Below are 19,608 nucleotides of genomic sequence, written 5' to 3'. Positions count from 1 at the left end.
ATATCTGGCATAGAGACATGTGGCAAACATAATATCTGGTCTGCTGGCTGTGAGATAAAGTAGGGATCCAATCATACCTCTATATTCAGTGATATTGACTGGTTCACCATTGGGATCAGCATCTATTTTAATAGATGCTACCATTGGGGTCCCTATATCTTTTAAACAGGTCAGACCAAATTTCTTTAACATATCTTTGATATATTTATCCTGACTTATAAAAATTTCATCATCAAGTTGTTTAATTTGCAATCCCAAAAAGTATTGCAAATCTCTTTGTAAGCTCATTTCATATGTCTTTAACATAAGTTTAGGAAAATCTTGACAATGTTTCTCATTTTTAGATCCATAAATAATATCATCCATATATATCTGTAACAGCAAGAGATCACCATATGTCTCTTTTGAGAACAGAGTGGTATCAATTGTTCCAATTTTAAAACCTATACCAGTGAGATACACATGAAGTGTCTCATACCATGCTCTTGGAGCCTGTTTGAGGCCATAAAGAGCTTTGTCTAGCTTGTAGACATGGTCTGGATATTTACTGCTTACAAAACCAGGAGGCTGTTTGACATAAACTTCTTCTTGCAGCTTCACATTTAGAAATGCAGATTTAACATCCATCTGGAATACCCTAAAGTTAATCTTAGCAGCATATGCCAAGAACAATCTGATAGCTTCCATCCTAGCCACTGGAGCATATGTCTCTCCATAATCCAATCCTTCTTCCTGTTTGAACCCTTGAGCTACCAGCCTAGCTTTGTTTCTGATCACAATCCCATCTTTATCCATCTTATTCTTGAAAACCCACTTGGTACCAATGATCTTCTTAGTTTCATCATCAGGTTTAGGTACCAATGTCTAAACCTTATTCCTATCAAACTGGGAGATCTCTTCTTGCATAGCTCCTGCCCAACTTGGATCTTTGATTGCTTCATCAGGACATGTAGGTTCAGTGGTAGACACAAAGTTTACATGCATACAAAAATTACTGGTTGCATGCCTTCTTGTTTTAACGCCACTAGCTAGATTACCAATAACTTGCTCAATTGGATGCTCTTTTGTCCATCTAGTGTTATGAACAGGTGAGCTTGTCATGGAACACACATCATCTTGATCACCAGCTGGTTCAAAGGTATGAGCAGCAGTTGGAGACAGCTGTTCATTATTAATGAAACCAGTACCAGTTTGTGATCCTTCAGAACCAGTAGACCTATGCTCAAGTTGTAGGACTTCAGTAGAGCTAGTAGGTCTACTTGGTTTATATACAGATGGAACAGAGTGTTCTATCTCATCATCAGAGAACCCAGCAACATGGATTGGTGAAGGATTTGCAGTTGATTCTTCTTTATCATCAAGAGCTTGCTGAGTAGGCTCTTCAAACAATAACTCTTCATCTTCTTGACTAAGAGATGAAGTTAGGGCAGTCTCATCAAATGTAACATTAATTGATTCTTCAAAACAGCCCCTTCTTTTATTGAAAACCCTATATACCTTTGACATGTTGGAATATCCCAAGAATATACCTTCATCAGCCTTAGCATCAAACTTGCCTAGCTGATCCCTATTGTTTAGAATGAAACAGGGAGTGCCAAATACATGAAGAAATGAAATTGAGGGTCTTCTTCCTTTGAGAACTTCATAAGCAGTTTTCTGATGTCTTTTCAGTATTAAAGATCTATTCTGGGTAAAACATGCAGTGTTCACAGCTTCTGCCCAATATGAATTTTTCAGCCCAGACTCAGCTAACATAGTTCTTGCTGCTTGAATGAGAGTTCTGTTTCTTCTTTCTGCAACACCATTTTGTTGAGGTGTTCTCACAGCAGAAAAGTTCTGTGAAATACCTTTGTCAGCACAAAATTCTTCTAATGTAGCATTTCTGAATTCTGTACCATGATCACTTCTTAGCTATTTCACCAGTTGACCATTCAAAAGCTCCATTCTTTTGATAAAATTGATAATTTCATCAGCAGCTTCACTCTTTTGCTTTAAAAAGAATACCTAGGTGTATCTGGAATATTCATCAACAATAACCAGTGTATACTTCTTCCCACTATAGCTGGCCACATTAACAGGACCAAAAAGATCCATATGAAGTAAATGAAATGGTTTCTCAATAGATGAGATTTACTTTGATTTGAATGAGGCATGGTGATGTTTTCCCTTTTCACAGCCAGGACACAATCTGTCCTTTACATAAGACATCGTGGGTAGCCCAGACACCAAACTTCTACTGGATAATTTGTGAATATCTTTGAAGTTGAGATGTGAGAGTCTCTTGTGCCATAACCACTTCAGGTTGTCTGCTACCTTTGAATAGAAACAAGTATCAGTTGTTGTGACTGCTGTGTTCATGTCAATTTGAAACATGTTTTCATGACATTTTGCAGTCAGCAGCGGCTTCCCTGTCTTATCAAAAATAGTGCCAATTTTCCTTCTGAATTGGACTATCTTATTCTTACTTATTAGTTGGCTTATGTTGAGTAAATTATGTTTGAGCCCAACGACATATGCAACATTTGAGAACGTGACATTCCCATTAGTCAAAGTACCAAAACCCTTTGTGTAACCCAATGAATTATCTCCATACGAAACAACTAGACCATCCTTTTCTTGATAGTCCATCAGCAGGGACTTACATCCGATCATATGTCTCGAACAACCACTATCGAGATACCAGATTTGCTTGTTTTGAATGCCCTGCACAGTAGCAGAGAGATTAGTTCTTTTTGGGAACCCATCCAAGGATGGGTTCTGGAAGGGTCATCTTTGATGATCTCTTCCTGTCTTCTGGTTTGCTTGAAGAAGCAACAGCAAATGGGGGTTAGGGTAAAAGGACACCGGTTGGCTAAGTGAAACTTGCTGCCACATTTGTAGCATTTTCTCACATTTGGTATCGGTGACTGGTCATACACTGAGTAAAGGGGTGCAGTAAGATCGGGTCGATTTTTGGTTACTGCCTCAATTAGCTGGTCAAGCTTGACTGTCATAATCTCAGTGATAGACAGCTCATCAGTCGAGTCCACTTTTGCTTTTCCCTTAAGGGCAGTTTTCTTCTTGGAACCAGTACCATAGTCATGACGTATTGCTTTGCCTTTATCATTTGACGAGCCAGCGTGGGAAGTTACTGGCTTGTCTACTGAAGCTGATGAGCTAGAAGAAGTTTTTCCTGCTGCCTTGGACTTTCCAGTATTACGTTTAACTGGCTTGTCTACAGCTACTGGTTGACCAGTAAGTTTTTCATCAGTTGGCTCAGCACAATTGGAACTCGAACACGAAGGGGAATCAGTTGGTTTAATTTTTCTTAGATTATTTTCAATGATTTCCCTTTTAATACGTCTTTCTTTTGAAGTCATGTAGTAGATGCTTGAGGGGTCAGTAGTATCATCAACTAAGGTACTGGCTTCTCTTGCTCTAACTTCATCCTCTAAAATCTCTTTCATGGCAGGTGGTGGGGACACAGCAGGTCTAACAAACTTATTTGTCAAGACCTTTTTACCTTTAACTATCTTGGCAAAAGTATTTGGCAAGACAGCTTCAGGATCAGTTTCAAGAATTGGGTCCATGAAAGTAACTTCTGCAATAGCAGCAGCAGCAGCATAGTCACCAGCAAAGAAAGCTTCAACTTGGGTAGGCACCTGCTCGTTAACACACTTTGATGTGCGTTGAGCAGATGTACGCCACGAAGCAACAACCTTTTTAAGATTATCCAGCTGGTTCTTGACTTCTGCTGCCTCAACGTGAAGATACCTTAAAGCAAAGTTTTGTTTTTCAAGTTTGGAAATATCATCTTTCAAGATTTTAATTTCATCATTTTTGCTTTTAAGTTTCTCATTTAAAGATTTGTTGTCAGTTTTCAAAACTTCTTCACGTTTGCTGCCTCTACATAAGTCAACTCTTAGGTAGTCAAACATTTCGGCTTTTTCATCATCAGTATAAGTTCAAAAATTATCAACCTTATACATCAATTCAGTTTTCCATTGAGGTGAATCTCTTTTCTGACCAGCTTCCCTCATATCAACCAAAAACTTACTACCACTATCATCCTCATCAGACTCCTTGACCTCCTTGGCCATTAAACACAGCTTTTTATCTGGAGCATAACCAACACCATCATCATCAGTATCACTATCAGAGAAAGACGACGAGCTGGTTTCATCCCAATCATGATGCTCAGCAACTAGAACCTTTTCTGGCTTTTTACCCTTCTTATCAGTCTTAGCACTTTCCTTCATCTGAGCTTTCATAGCTTTGTACTTGTTCTTGTACTTGTCAGCTTTTGAGAAAGAGTTAGCATGTGAAGTTGAAGGTTTCCTGGACATGCATTCAGCAGCAAAATGTCCAACCTTCCCACAATTATAACACTCAGATTTAGGACCCTTGACTAACTTGCTGCTATACCTAGCACTCAGTTTCTTACTCCCTTTGTATGACTTGCTGGTTCTATTACGATTGAAACATTTGAACTGCCTAGCCAGCAAAGCCATACCTTCAGCAAACCCTTCTGCATCACTTTCATCATCATTGCTTTCTTCAGACCCAGTACCACTATCCACATCACTCTCAGCTGTCTCTTCTTCTGCCAATAACTTTTGAACCAGTAAAGCCTTTGAGCTTTCTTTTTAGTAGCAGCAATAAGAGCAGTATCATTTGTTTAAGAAGATTTTGAAGTGGTGGGGGCAGACCTAAAGTTTTCTTTCAAGTTAAGTTCAAATTTAGCCTCTGCCTTCTCATGGTTCCAAAGTGAACTGTAGAGAGAAGACATGTTAAAGTTCTTTAGGGTCTGAGTGGTTCTTAAAGGGTCCGTAACAGATTTCCATTTAGTAGGCAGTAAATCTATGAATTTGTTTACTTGTTCAAATTCAGCATAGGTGACATTCAAAGTGATCAGGTCTACAATCAAGGAGTTAAACCTAATGAAGGTTTGCTTAAGGGTTTCATTCTTGTAGGCAAAGAACATTTCATATTCTCTTTTTAAAGCAATCATTCTGTTCTGCCTTACTTCTCCCATACCCTTATAGGTAACATCTAGATAGTCCAACATAAGCTTGGCATTTTCTTTTCCCTTAATCAGTTTGAACAGTGGGTTAGGCAAAGTTATAGCTAACAAGGTTCTGATTTTAGGGTCATGTCCAACACGACGCTTATCCTCAGCATCCCATCTAGAAAGGGTGAGAATAACCTCTCTGCCAGGAACAGCAGGAGTGTTAGCTATAGCTGGAGCACTACCAATAGTCTCAGTGGGAACAAATGGATCATCTGTGGCAATACCAGGCATGAGTGGGTCAATAGACTCAAGGTGAAGCATGAATCTTGCCTTCCAAGTTTCATACTCATCTTCATCAAATTTGGGTGATCTATTGGATGAGCCATTTTCAAGGTATGCTGTATTTGAATATGCAGCCATGAGAGAATTCAGATCCAAGATATTAATTATCAAGACTGAAGCTATGATACCAGTTGTTGGTCCCTTAATAACAACAGGAGTATTGTAGGGGGGGTGAATACAATTTCTTTTAATTAACTTAACGGTTAAACACGATTAGTTTTCAAACATGAAGATTAAATAGAGTCACAGGTAATTTTCAACGATTATTCTTTATTGATTGAATCACAAAGAATTACAACTATCCTTGGCTAAATGATAGTTGGTTGATACAGATTACCTAGATTATAGCTAAGAGGTAAACTAAAAGCTATTACACATTTTTGACTCTATAAAAATAAACCCACACCACTAGTTGTTACAATAGTGGATACAATAATTTATTGTAGTCCTATTAACCGTGTAATGGTTCTATTGTCCACTGGTACATAGGATGTCTGTACTTCTGGGGATAACTACATCAGAGAGCATGCTATCCTCTTTCCTCTTTGGTAGCTATTTACAGGAACACCCCAATTCGGTTTGGCACCACTATTTGATTAAACAAATAGAATATTGTGTTCCCTAGGTGTTGACAAAATATAACCCATGTCTGCACATGCGTTAAACTTCTGCATTCCCACGTGGTCTTGTAAGCTCACTTGTCAGCCGCCGACGCGTGTCCTTTTCTGTTCAACTTTGTCTTTGACTTCTGTTAAATAGTACCATTGATGTAGATAACTTGGGAAAACTACTATGCTTATAATGGAGCATAGCTGTCTTGTGTAGTAAGCTGCATTCTAGCTGTGCTGGTTCTTTCATTGCTGAGTCACTTGATATTCTTGAAATGCTGAGTACACATCCTGTGCTGATTGAAGAACGCTGTCTACCTTGTGCTGGTAGACTGAGCAGCAAACTAAACACTCGACACAGCAATATCTGCTGTCTATACATAAACAAACTTGTGCTGACTGCACATAACATTTTAGTGCAAATAAATTACAGTTTTGTCATAATTAAATCCTTAATTATTTTGGGGACTCAACTAGGAGAGATATAAATTCTTGCGGATGTAATACACTTGGCTTGAGTCGTATTTTAACTAAAGAGCTGAAAATTTTGGGAAATTTTAAAATTTTTGACTCGTTAAAAAGCCTAAGTGTAGTTTTGTAAAGCAAATGTTATCACTTTTGTAAGTTAAATTGTGCAGGTACCTCAATGATTTTGGTGTTTTCAATTTTCTTTTGCGTGAGTGTGTGTGAGTAATAAGAAAGCAATGTCTTCCAGGGTATAAAAACTCAAAATTGTAGGATGATTCAAGTCCATCCATAAAGGAAGTTGAGTCTTCCGAATGCCTATTTTACTTGGTGTAGGAGACTTCCTAATCTACATCATTTCATACTGACATTGGTTGATGCATCATTTCACGATGTGTTACACCGATGTATCGTACTGTGGGAAGAGGAGCCTTGAGCTTCAACCGTGCTGTCTTTTTATGTAAGAGCAATGGCTTCATGCTAGCGTTTGCTTAGACAACACACGCCATGGCCAAAAGCCATGGTAACCTTTTAAATACGAAAATGTAGTATCTGCTTCCTACATTTTCTTAAAAATAGCATAAAAGCTAGATGCGTGGGAAGTGGGGTCCAAGGACCTTAAATAAATTAAAAGTGTTTACACATTTTGGGGAGAATCGAGTCCTCCCATGTTGTTCTTAGGAAGTAAAGTCTTCTGAAACTTGTAAGTAAAGTCTTACAAGTTAAGTTGGGTCTCAAAAGACCATTGCTTCAAAGTAAAGTCTTTCGGGTTTCACGCACTTGACCCCCCAAAAAATTTACACCCAAGGTAGTTGTCTTCCCCTCGCTTTCGAACCGGGAGGTAGTTCATCCTCGATGATATACTGGGTTGGAAATTACCCATACGGCTGTCTCAAAACCGGAATGACTTTGAAAGCACATAGCCTTTAAAACCTAAAATTTCCGAAAAACTAGTTTTGTGTAAAAACTTAACTTGTTTTCCCGTTCTTAAAATGAAAAAATGGTTTTATTAAGGTCTTGCTTTTCCTAAGGCCAATTTTTTTTTCTTGATTCGGCACGTGTTGTTCTTGATTCGGGGTATTGAAGCTTTTGAGTAATCACGAGTTTGATGTTAGAAGATTGAGCTTTGTTGAAGGCTTGAACCTTGCGATTGCTTGTTGAAGATCACAAATTTTTGGTTTTATTGATTCATGTTATTATTGATGTTGTATCTTGATCTTGTTATTGTTGAAGACTCTTTGGGTACGTTTACTACTGGATTTTATCATTTTGAAGATAAGCTTACTTGAGGACAAGCAAGGTTCAAGTGTAGGGGAATTTGATAACGCATAACTTATATATTTTCTAATGCGTTATCGGTTCTCGATCTTATTACTTTTAACGTTTTTTGAACACTTTGAGTTCGTATGGGATTAAAATGAAGATTTATGGTCAAGAAAGAGTCAGTGGGACTTTGTTGTGATTTTGAACGAGATTTTAATGTAAGTCGACATCAAAATGAAGACAAACGACAAGCGAAAACTAAGCAGCTGTTTATGTTCCACTTTGCAGTTGCGAGCATCTTTTTCTCCTTCGCGAGATGACAAAGTTTAGCTGCTGTATACTTTACAAAATATTGGGCCGGGTAAATTAATAAGAATGACTCCTAGCATTTTGGGCCAAATCCACTTTATTAGGTTAAGAGGTGCTTGCCTGCTGCACACGTTTTCGTTCAATCCACCACTCCGACCCTTTTTTAATATATATATTCCTACGTTTACAATTGGAAAAAAAGACGAATTAGAGTATTAGGTTTATATTATTTTATCAAGTCATTGGAGGAAAAGGGGCTGGACCCTCAAAGGGTTTTTGGACGACGCAAGGCAGAAGAAGAAAAAAAAGATACATGTTATTACTTCTCATGCTCTATTAGAGGCCAGCAAACTTGGAAGTTTAATTCTTCAAACTTTTGTGAGTTATAGCTACTGTTGGATATTGAATCAACTATCAATTAATTGGTACACTTTATTTTAATTCTTTGTTTTTTTACAATGATTAAATTCGTGTGCTTAATTTATTTGATTGTTGTTTCACCTTTTATCATGAGTAATTAATTTTCTTTGTATCCACCTAGATGATTGATCAAGCATATTTTCACGAGGTCAAGGTGAACCTACCCTTGAGTGCATACTGGGGTTTAAGGACTAACAACATTCGGACCTCCGACGCTTAGTCGTGGATAACCCACATCGGTATCGTTTCGATTCCAACGGGGTGGCCGATTTGAGAGTCCACCAACAACCTAGCATACGAGGTTGAGTGGCCCAAAGACATGAAGGTTTTATAGTTCAAGGTATACCTGAAAGTCTTTAAGATCGTATGAAGATTTGTTCGTACGATGAAAATATGTATGATGTTGTTACGTATGAGTAAAAAATATGTTTTTAGGGTTTGGGAGCTATGTATTTATCGGCTCATGAATTAGAGTTTTGATAGGATCTCATCCCTAATTAAATGCGATCTCTTCCCAACTAACTTTCGCTATTTATGGAAAAGAATCCAAATTGATTATACCGTACATCTTTCTAGAATATACTAGACTCTTATGCAAGTATACGAAACTCACATCAGATGTTATAGGCGCATAGAGTGCGACTATACCCGTGCCATATCTCTGACGTGACAATTTACATGCGGTTTAGGGCTTTGGATGCGTATTCCGCATAGTCTTGCGGATATGCGTATCATTAAGTCCCCCCAGTTCGATGTTATATATAATGAAAATTAGTGTATGACGTCGAACTAGTAAGAAAATGTATACATAATGAACCACAATAATACCCTTGACTCAAATGAGCATGCTTAATGATTTTGCTAAAAAATCCTGGTTGGATTCCAAATATAACCGGATAGTGCATAAGATTATTTAAGAATATATGCATAACCGGATATTGTATTAGCATTAAATGCAATGTATGCATGCAGTCACCAACCTGTCTTTTCGACTGCATTTCCTGCACCCGAGGTGACAACTGTCACTGTTTTCTGAAAAGGTAAGCATTGTAATTATGCAACCGCCTGTTGATGCTAACGTGCACCAGACATCTTAGCAAAGCGTTTAGCTTAAGATTGACACACGTGTACGGCTACCATTATACCCTTGTTACTTTTTGACTCCCGTATTTTCCCTATAAATAGGGTTTTGGCTTTTTCGTATCTCATAATCTTTTCCCTTTTAAATTATTCAACCCTTTTCATCTTCGCTACGAAGACCTGTTCTTGATTGTAAAAAAGGTATATTTCATACTCTTATACTTTGCATTATGATATGTAACCCTTGTTACATTTTTATGTATCATTCATATGTTGTTCTGATTCTGACATTGTAGATGAAGTTGGAATCTTACGCACCCATTCCTACCACCGACTCTGGCAACCATTCTCGTTCATCGGTCAGTCATTCAGACTAAATACCTTCACTATACCAAACTCCTGATACCAGAATCTTAGGTAACCACAAAAGGTTACATGATGAAGGTATCAATTTTGACAGTCTAACTTTTTATTGAATATTTTCTTTAAGTATTTATACGCCATGTTTATCGTATTTGCATGTCCAAGTGGTGTATCCCATCACTCCAAGTGTATATGCCCAATTCTGGATGATTCATCTTTACTGATTCTGAACGTAAATGAGTTCATGAAGATTCCTCTTCCAGTTTTTGCACAACAGCTATCTTTTTTACAGTCATGTGCCCCTCATCAACTAATGCAGAAATTTTCCTCCCTTTCACCTTCCGACGAACTTTATATGGACACGCAATCGACGCTGTTTAACTTTGACAAGGATCTTAATCGTTTGCAACTTAAATCTGATGCACTTGCTCATCCCCCACCACCCTCGTCAACAGAAACATCCAAGATAAATGCCTTACAAGAGGATAATGCAAAGCTAACTACCCAACTCGCGGTTGCTGTAAATGCACACGTGCAGGCAGAAGAGCGGATCAATGCTTTGATGTTTAAAAGGCAGTAGGAGGAGGATCAGCATGTTGCTGAAAAAAGGTTTATGGAGTCTGAGATTACAACGTTGTCTGCAAAGCTTAAAGAGTCAGTGAACCATGTCATCTTTTTAAATGAAAGTTTTAGTGACTGGATTGCGTCCCAGGAGTCATGGGGTGCGAAACATGATGCTATAAAGGCGGAGTATGACATTCTCCGAAAGGGTTTACCGAACCTTGTCCAGCATACTCTCGACTGCAAAGCCGTCAAGCAGCAATTTGGTGCAGCCATGGTTGCCGCACGTGTGTATGAGCGAACCCTGTTCTGGAATGTTATTCGCCAGGAGCTGTATGTGCCCCCTGTGATTCCTCCAAATATTGCTGAACTTCTCTCTTATGGAGCCAAAGAAAAATGTGAAGAAGCTTGTTCCCGACTTCAACAAATCCCGATCCCCCATCTACAATATCTCATCAATGATCCTATCATCTCTGCTCAAGAGATAATCAATGACAAACTTGACTGAGTTTGTTAAGCTACCCAGGATGGATATTACTTATCCATCCTTGGGTAGCGTTTTTTGCTAGTGAGGGATGGGTGATAGTGCTCCAAATGATCATATATTTAGTCGCAATATCCTTCCAATATGTAAAGGTTTTAGTTGTAATTGTTCTATTTTTAAGTTGTAATCGTTTATATTAAATAAGTGCGAAGACAAAAGAAGAAAACGAACATTTGAAGACGCAAACGTCCAAAATGCTCAAACGTACAACCTACAATCCAAGTGGTTCAATTTATTGATGATCAACGTCTAAAAATTACAAGAGTACAAGTCGCGGAATGCAAAGTACAAGATATTTAAGCATATGAAAGGACGTTCGAAAATCCGGAACCGAGACATAAACCGGGAATAAAGGTACGAGTCAACGGAGCTAAAATTATAAGTCAACATTGCACAAGAATATAATATATATATATATATATATATATATATATATATATATATATATATATATATATATATATATATATATTATATTATATATATTAATTAATTCGAGCAGCCCACATTTCGTTTAGCAAAATATCTGGGACAGGTTGGTCATGCGATCGCATGGCCAGGAAGAAGTAATATCATGCGATCACATGACTGAAGGATGCTGGCCAACTCTATAAATTGCAACGAATTTCGACGAGTTTACCACCTCAATTTCTTTCTTTCTCTCTATATGTAATATATATAATTTTAATTTTAATTTAAGTTTAATAATAATTGGGTTATTGTAAGAAATGTTTTACGGGTATTAAAGTCGAGACTCTGTCCATGTAACGCTACGCTATTAATAATCACTGTAAGCTATGTTCTTCCTTTTTAAATTAATGTATCGTAACTAAGTTATTATTATGCTTATTTGAGCTGAAGTAATCGTGATGTTGGACTAAATATTAAGACGGGGTTAATAGATTTTGTACCATAATTAGGGTTTGGACAAAAGACCGACACTTGTGGACATTGGACTATGAACTATTAATAGATGGGGGGTATTGTCTAATCGAATGACAACTCATTGGAATCTGTCGAACCTATCTTCAAATTAGTTAATCTAATAATTATTAAATGATTATGAATGTCCTATTTAGTGACGTTTTATATGACATCCTTTACAATCATTTAATTAATTATTCGGGTTGGGTAATTGATTATTCAAAATGATCAAGTGGGTAAATTAATGTTCATATCTTATTAAAATAGGGGTGGATTAGATACAAGGGTAATTGGTGTAATTGTTAACAAAGTATTAAAACGTTGGATTACACGCAGTCGATAACCTGGTGTAATTATTAACAAAGTATTAAAACCTTGTTACAGTCTAAATCCCAAATTAGTTGGAATATTTGACTTCGAGAATAAGGTTAATTTGACGAGCATTTTATAATTATGACTGATGGACTAGTATGGGAAAAAACTAGATAGGTTTCAAATAATCTAGGACAAATGACAATTAACCCAGAGTAATAAATTAAAATTAAGACGTCAAACATCATGATTACGGAAGTTTAAATAAGCATAATACTTTTATTGTATTTCTCATCGTACTTTTAATTATTGTCATTTTATTATTCGCAATTTAATATATCGTCATTTAAATTTTGTCATTTATTTTACGCACTTTAATTATTGTCATTCATCTTTATGCTTAAAATATAAAATCGACAAACAGGTCATTAAACGGTAAACCCCCCTTTTATAATAATAATATTACTATATATAATTATATATATTTTATATAAATATAGTTGTTAAAAATATAGTACGTAATCACTAGCTCCCTGTGGAATGAACCGGACTTACTAAAAGCTAAACTACTCTACGATTAGGTACACTGCCTATAGTGTTGTAGCAGAGTTTAGGTATATCCATCCGTAAATTATAAAAAACTTGTATCATATTTCGTCGTATTTTATAATAAAAATAATAGTGTTTCGTACACCTCCGCTTGCAACATCAAGTTTTTGGCGCCGCTGCCGGGGAGCCGAAAGCGAAACGCTATATATATATATATATATATATATATATATATATATATATATATATATATATATATATATATATATATATATATATATATATATATAAGTTTTAATCTATTTTTGTAAAAATATAATTTTTTTTAAGTTTTAAATATATAAAATAGAATATATATATATATATATATATATATATATATAAGTTTTAATCTATTTTTGTAAAAATATAATTTTTTTAAGTTTTAAATATATAAAATAGAATATATATATATATATATATATATATATATATATATATATATATATATATATATATATATATATATATATATATATATATATATATATATATATATATATATATATATATATATATATGTTATATTTTTAATATTTAGTTTATAAAATTATTTTTATTTTTAAGTTTATAAAATATAATTTTATTATATTTTATATAAATATTTTCTATAAATTAAAATCAGAAAAAATAAAAATAAAATAAAATAAAAAGTAATCGGGCCACAACACTATAGCAGCCCAATTTCTTTCCTGGATCCACAGTCCATGCGATCGCATGGTCGTATCAAAGAATCCTCATGCGGTCGCATAAGGTGAAAAGACAGTTCTGAAACCTACAGAAGTATCGAAATTAGGGTTGTAATTATATATAATTAATAATAATTAGGGTTTAATTTTTATATTATTTTGTTTTAAGTGTTTAATTATAATTTGTATTATTAAGTTTATTAGTTTTATTAAAATTAATACTTTTATATAAATAATATAAAAATTATATTTTTATAAAAATTATATTTTTATAACTTTAGTTTTATTTTTATATTTTGTATCTTTTTATTCGGTTAAATTAATAGTTTTTAATATTTGTCATTCGTAATTAGTTTTAAGTTAGTTTTTGCCGTAGTTATTTTTATATTTCTAAATTTTTAGGCTTTGCCGTAAAATCCCTTAAGTGCTTTTCTTTAGATTAAGATTTAGGCGCTTTAGAATTTTGCGATGCAGTTTTTAGATTTTAGTGCCTAATAAAGTTATTACCGTTTTGGATATAGAGTTCCTTTTAAGCTTTAATACATTTAGGCGCAACTTTTTAGATTTATTTTTTAGATTTTTAAGTTTCGACATTTTTTATTTCTTACGTTTATTTTTCAACTTTTTGTTTTTCGATGTTTGTTTTTCGACTCTTATTTTTTGACGCGCTTTTTCTTTTTCATTTCTACGCTCTAGTTTTTAGGACACAGAATTTTCTTTATTTTTTTTAAATTTTGACGAAAAATTATTTTAAGCGGTTAAATTAATAGACATCCAAATTTTCTGGTTCGTAGTAATAGTTGGATTTGTTAGTGGCGAGTTGTGGATTTTTTGTCATAACCCCACCTTAACCATAAGGACGAATACAATAATATATGATTTCATCACGAGGTATTGACCTCTATATGTGATATTTTTCAAAAACTGCATTCGTTTTTACAATACAAACCATAGCTTTTATTACAAATACAAGGTTTAAACAACTTAATAATGATTATCGTTTAGCAATAATCTTAGACTTACAAACTTTACATGTGATAATAACAATACGACCTCCAACATATTTTATATTACAAATCCTCCGATATGCAGTTTTATTTTTGACACAAATATGCATACTCAAGATCTTGCTTAAATTCAACATGTTGCAGCGGAAGCTTTTAGTTATCACCTGAGAATAAACATGCTTAAAACGTCAACATAAAGTTGGTGAGATATAGGTTTAATGCCGGCAGCGTTATAAATATAGACCATAAGATTTCATATATAAACGTTTTAATAAAAATATTCTAAGTTGTTGAGCACTTGATAACCATACTTAACATTTAATCAACGTCGCATATTCCCTTTATTATGAAATCTTACTACACCGTACCAAATGTAGTCACCGAAACGAAGTACTGTGCAACCGTTGAATACTGGTCATCCAGTCCGGTTGGGGTTGTCAGGCCCGATAGATCTATCAACAGGATTCGCGTTTACAATACCTCATGTAAATAATAGTTACCAAGTTACAGGGAAGTATGCCAGTGGTACAACTCAACGTAGAATATATATTTTCAATCACTTGTGTCCATAACGTAAATCATAAAATGCATGTATTCTCATCCCGAAATATTTAGAGTTTAAAAGTGGGACTATATACTCACGTTTTGCCTTGAAGGTAATAAACACGACTTGGTCTCCGATTGATATCACAAACCTAACCATATATATAATATATCAATATATTTTCTTTTCAAGTAATCGTTACATATATATATATATATATATATATATATATATATATATATATATATATATATATATATATATATATATATATATATATATATATATATATACTTTTAATACTTTTAATATTTTCTTAGTCCGTAGTTAGCAGTCCGATGTTAGTGGTCCATAATTAGTTACTTAAATAAAATAAATAAAGACCCCATCGTATTCGTATTGATCAGAATTAATCTCGACCCATGGTACCATGTTGTCAAGTGACGTGTTGCGTACATAAAGTACCGTGTTGTCAAATGACGTGTTGCGTACAATCATGAGGTCTTTTGATTAATCTTCTCGTGTTGTTTACGGGTGGTCCTGAAATATATAAAATCAAATCATAAGTAAATATATATGAAATATCATATTAATTAGAAAATATATGATTAATTTAATTTTTCTCCAAATATTTTCGTAGCTAAACTAGCTTCAGATACCCGATCTTGTTTTAATCGTAGTTTCTTCATTACAACTCCGTTTTTTTAAGAATATGAACTGAAAATACCTTAGGTTGTATTCGAAATCACAGGTTATAGGTCAAACTTTGGTGAAATTTATGAAAGTGATCATTTTCCATCATAAAAACAACATTTAATGATCATTTTTATAAAAATACTTACACTTTGAGTTAAACCATGAAATTTTTATGTTTTAACATATTCATAAGAAATATCATTTTTCCAGAATATGAACTTCCAATTCAAAGCTTAAGATGGTTTTTAATTATCCAACCCAAAACAGCCCCCGGTTGCACTCCGACGACGTAGATTCAGTTTTTAAGGTGTTCTTTGTAAAACCAAGTTATATCCTGTTAAGTTAGCATATCATTATGATATATTACAGGTCTTAAAGTGTTTTAAAAGTCAAGTTAGAAGGATCTATTTAGTTTGCGAACAAGTTTGAAATCATTCAAACTATGTTCTTGTTGTTAAAATTTTATACCACAAAATAAGATAGCTATATGAATATGAATTGAATAAGATTATGAATAAGGTTACTACCTCAAGTTACTTGGACAAAGTTACTCTAAGAGATGAGAAAAATCCTAGAATCAAAAGAGTGGTGGAGTTGGATTGAAAGGTTGGAAGTAAACTTGTTTACTCGGAAGGATTTTTGAAGTGTTCTTGAATGGATTTTCTTATGATGATTAAGGGTTGTTTTTGAAGCTAGATCTTCATGGTTATTTGCTGAGATTGTGAAGAACACTTAAGTTTCCTAAGAGTGTGTTTTTGGTTAGAGAAAATGTGTAGTAAAAATGAAAATGGAATGGAGTATAAATGGTGGTGAAAAGATGTATAAATTTGTAATATTGTGCAAAAGTCTTGTAATATGCCAAATTGATTAATCATGCATGCTAAGATCCAAAATTGGCTGACTCATGGCTGCTAATAAAGTGATTGTGATGTGTATATACCAATAGTAAATACGTATAGAAGCTGGGTATGATACGGGTACATATACCCTAGATATACGTATACAAATCTTGAGAAAACGGAACGAGGATTCAAATATAGCTATCTTTTGTAAATATACTTATATTGTTTTATGTATATAAATCCTTTAAAAGTGATAAAATACATATCTATACGATACATGTATAAGCATTATAAGTTTTAAGTATTTAAGTCGAAGAACGTCACATATAGTTATCATTTTGAAAACTTAAGTTAGTAGTCTCAAAATATACTTATAACTCATTGTTATTAGTACACAATGAGATGTTAAAACATTCTTAGATCATGTTAAATATATAAAAATACATATATATACACAAACGTATAATTATCGTATGTTATATAGTTCGTGATATCATCGGTCAAATTGGACGGTCAAACGTTGTGTAAAACTCTTTTCAAAAACATAAGTCTCAACAATTTAGATTGCTTATCATGTTGGTAAGGTTTAATTTATGTAAATATTAATCTTATAAGTGTAAAATGATCGGAAAAATCCGGGTCGTTACAGTACCTACCCGTTAAATAAATTTCGTCCCGAAATTTTAAAGTTGTACCTATTTTGCGTTCTCGGGAAACAAATGTGGGTACTTTTGTTTCATCTGATCCTCTCGTTCCCAAGTAAACTCAGGACCTCTTCAAGCATTCCAACGAACCTTAACGATTGGTATGTTACTCTGCTTGAGCCGTTTAACTTCACGGTCCATGATTTCGACTGGTTCTTCTATGAATTGTAGTTTCTCATCGACTTGGATTTCTTCAAGAGGAATGGTGAGATCTTCCTTTGCAAGACATTTCTTGAGGTTTGAGACGTAAAATGAATTATGTACTCCGGCGAGTTGTTGTGGTAACTCGATTCGATAGGCTACCGGTCCAATGCGTTCGATGATCTTGAACGGGCCTACATACCTTGGGTTCAGTTTACCCCTTTTACCGAAACCTATTACACCTTTCCAAGGTGACACCTTTAGCATAACCATGTCACCGATCTGAAACTCTAATGGTTTCCTTCGGACATCGGCGTAGCTCTTTTGGCGACTACGGGCTGTTTTCAATCTCTCCTTGATTTGTACTATCTTCTCAGTCGTTTCGTGTATGATCTCGGGACCAGTTAATTGTCGATCTCCTACTTCATTCCAACAGATATGGGATCTACACTTCCTTCCATATAATGCTTCGAATGGTGCAGCTTTAATGCTCGCATGATAACTGTTATTATACGAGAATTCTGCTAATGGTAGATATTTATCTCATCCGTTTCCAAAATCGATCACACATGCCCTGAGCATGTCTTCAAGAGTCTGAATTGTTCTTTCACTCTGCCCGTCAGTTTGTGGATGATATGCGGTGCTCATATCCAAACGAGTTCCCAGGGCCTCCTGTAGTGATTGCCAAAACTTTGATGTAAATCTACTATCACGATCGGATATAATGGAAATAGGTATTCCATGCCTTGAAACAATTTCCTTTATGTATAATCGTAATAGTTTCTCCATTCTATCCATTTCCTTTATAGGCAAGAAATGTGCAGATTTGGTGAGACGATCAACTATTACCCAAATGGTGTCATAACCCCAGGCAGTCTTAGGTAACTTTGTGATGAAATCCATGGTAATACCGTCCCATTTCCATTCTGGGATTTCTGGTTGTTGAAGTAACCCTAACGGCTTCTAGTGTTCTACTTTGACTTTGGAACAAGTTAAACATTCCCCAACATATGTTGCAACGTCTGTCTTCAAATTAGGCCACCAATAATGCATCTTAAGATCTTGATACATCTTTCTAACTCCAGGATGTATCGAGTATCTTGTCTTATGTGCCTCGTTCAATATCAACTTCCTTAATCCACCCAACTTCGGTACCCAAATACGGTTTGCAAAATATCGAATTCCGTCTTCCCGCATAACGAGTTGCTTCTCATACTTCTTCATTATTTCATTTCCTATGTTTTCTTTAGTAAGAGCTTCTCGTTGAGCCTCTTTGATTTGTGAGTTGAGATTCATGCGAATTTTTATGTTCATTGCTCGTACTCGAATTGGTTCCCGTTCCTTTCTGCTTAAAGCGTCGGCCACTACGTTCGCTTTCCCGGGATGATAGCGAATTTCACAATCATAGTCGTTTATTAGCTCGACCCACCTATGTTGCCTCATGTTCAGCTGTTTCTGATCAAAAATATGTTGAAGGCTTTTATGATCAGTAAACACAGTGCATTTAACCCCATATAAATAGTGTCTCCATATCTTCAATGCAAACACTACTGCTCCCAATTCTAAATCATGAGTCGTATAATTCCGCTCGTGAATCTTCAATTGTCAGGATGCGTATGCTATAACTTTCTTCCGTTGCATAAGGACGCAACCAAAACCTTGTCGCGAAGCGTCACAATATATCTCAAAATCATCGTTCCCTTCAGGTAACGATAAAATAGGTGCCGTAGTCAACTTCATCTTCAGTAATTGAAATGCACTCTCCTGCTCAGAGGTCCATTCGTACTTCTTCCCTTTTTGCGTTAACGCTGTTAATGGTTTAGCTATTCAGGAAAAATCTTGAATAAACCTTCTATAATAACCAGCTAAACCCAAAAATTGGCGTATCTGCGTTGGTGTCTTAGGAGTCTCCCATTTTTCAATGGCCTCAATTTTAGCTGGATCAACCTGAATTCCTTTGCTACTAACAACGTGGCCAAGAAATTGCACTTCTTTCAACCAAAATGCACACTTAGAAAATTTGGCGTATAACTGTTCTTTTCTTAACAATTCTAATACCATCCTTAAATGCTGCTCATGCTCTTGCTCACTCTTGGAATAGATAAGAATATCGTCAATGAAAACGATAACAAACTTATCTAAATACGGACTATAAACTCGATTCATGAGGTCCATGAATACAGCTGGCGCATTCGTTAATCCAAACGGCATGACCA

This window comes from Rutidosis leptorrhynchoides, chromosome 10 (assembly GCF_046630445.1).
Source record: "Rutidosis leptorrhynchoides isolate AG116_Rl617_1_P2 chromosome 10, CSIRO_AGI_Rlap_v1, whole genome shotgun sequence".
Classification (NCBI taxonomy): domain Eukaryota; kingdom Viridiplantae; phylum Streptophyta; class Magnoliopsida; order Asterales; family Asteraceae; genus Rutidosis; species Rutidosis leptorrhynchoides.
The sequence above is the reverse complement of the archived record's forward strand: the minus strand, read 5'-3'. Positions refer to the sequence as shown.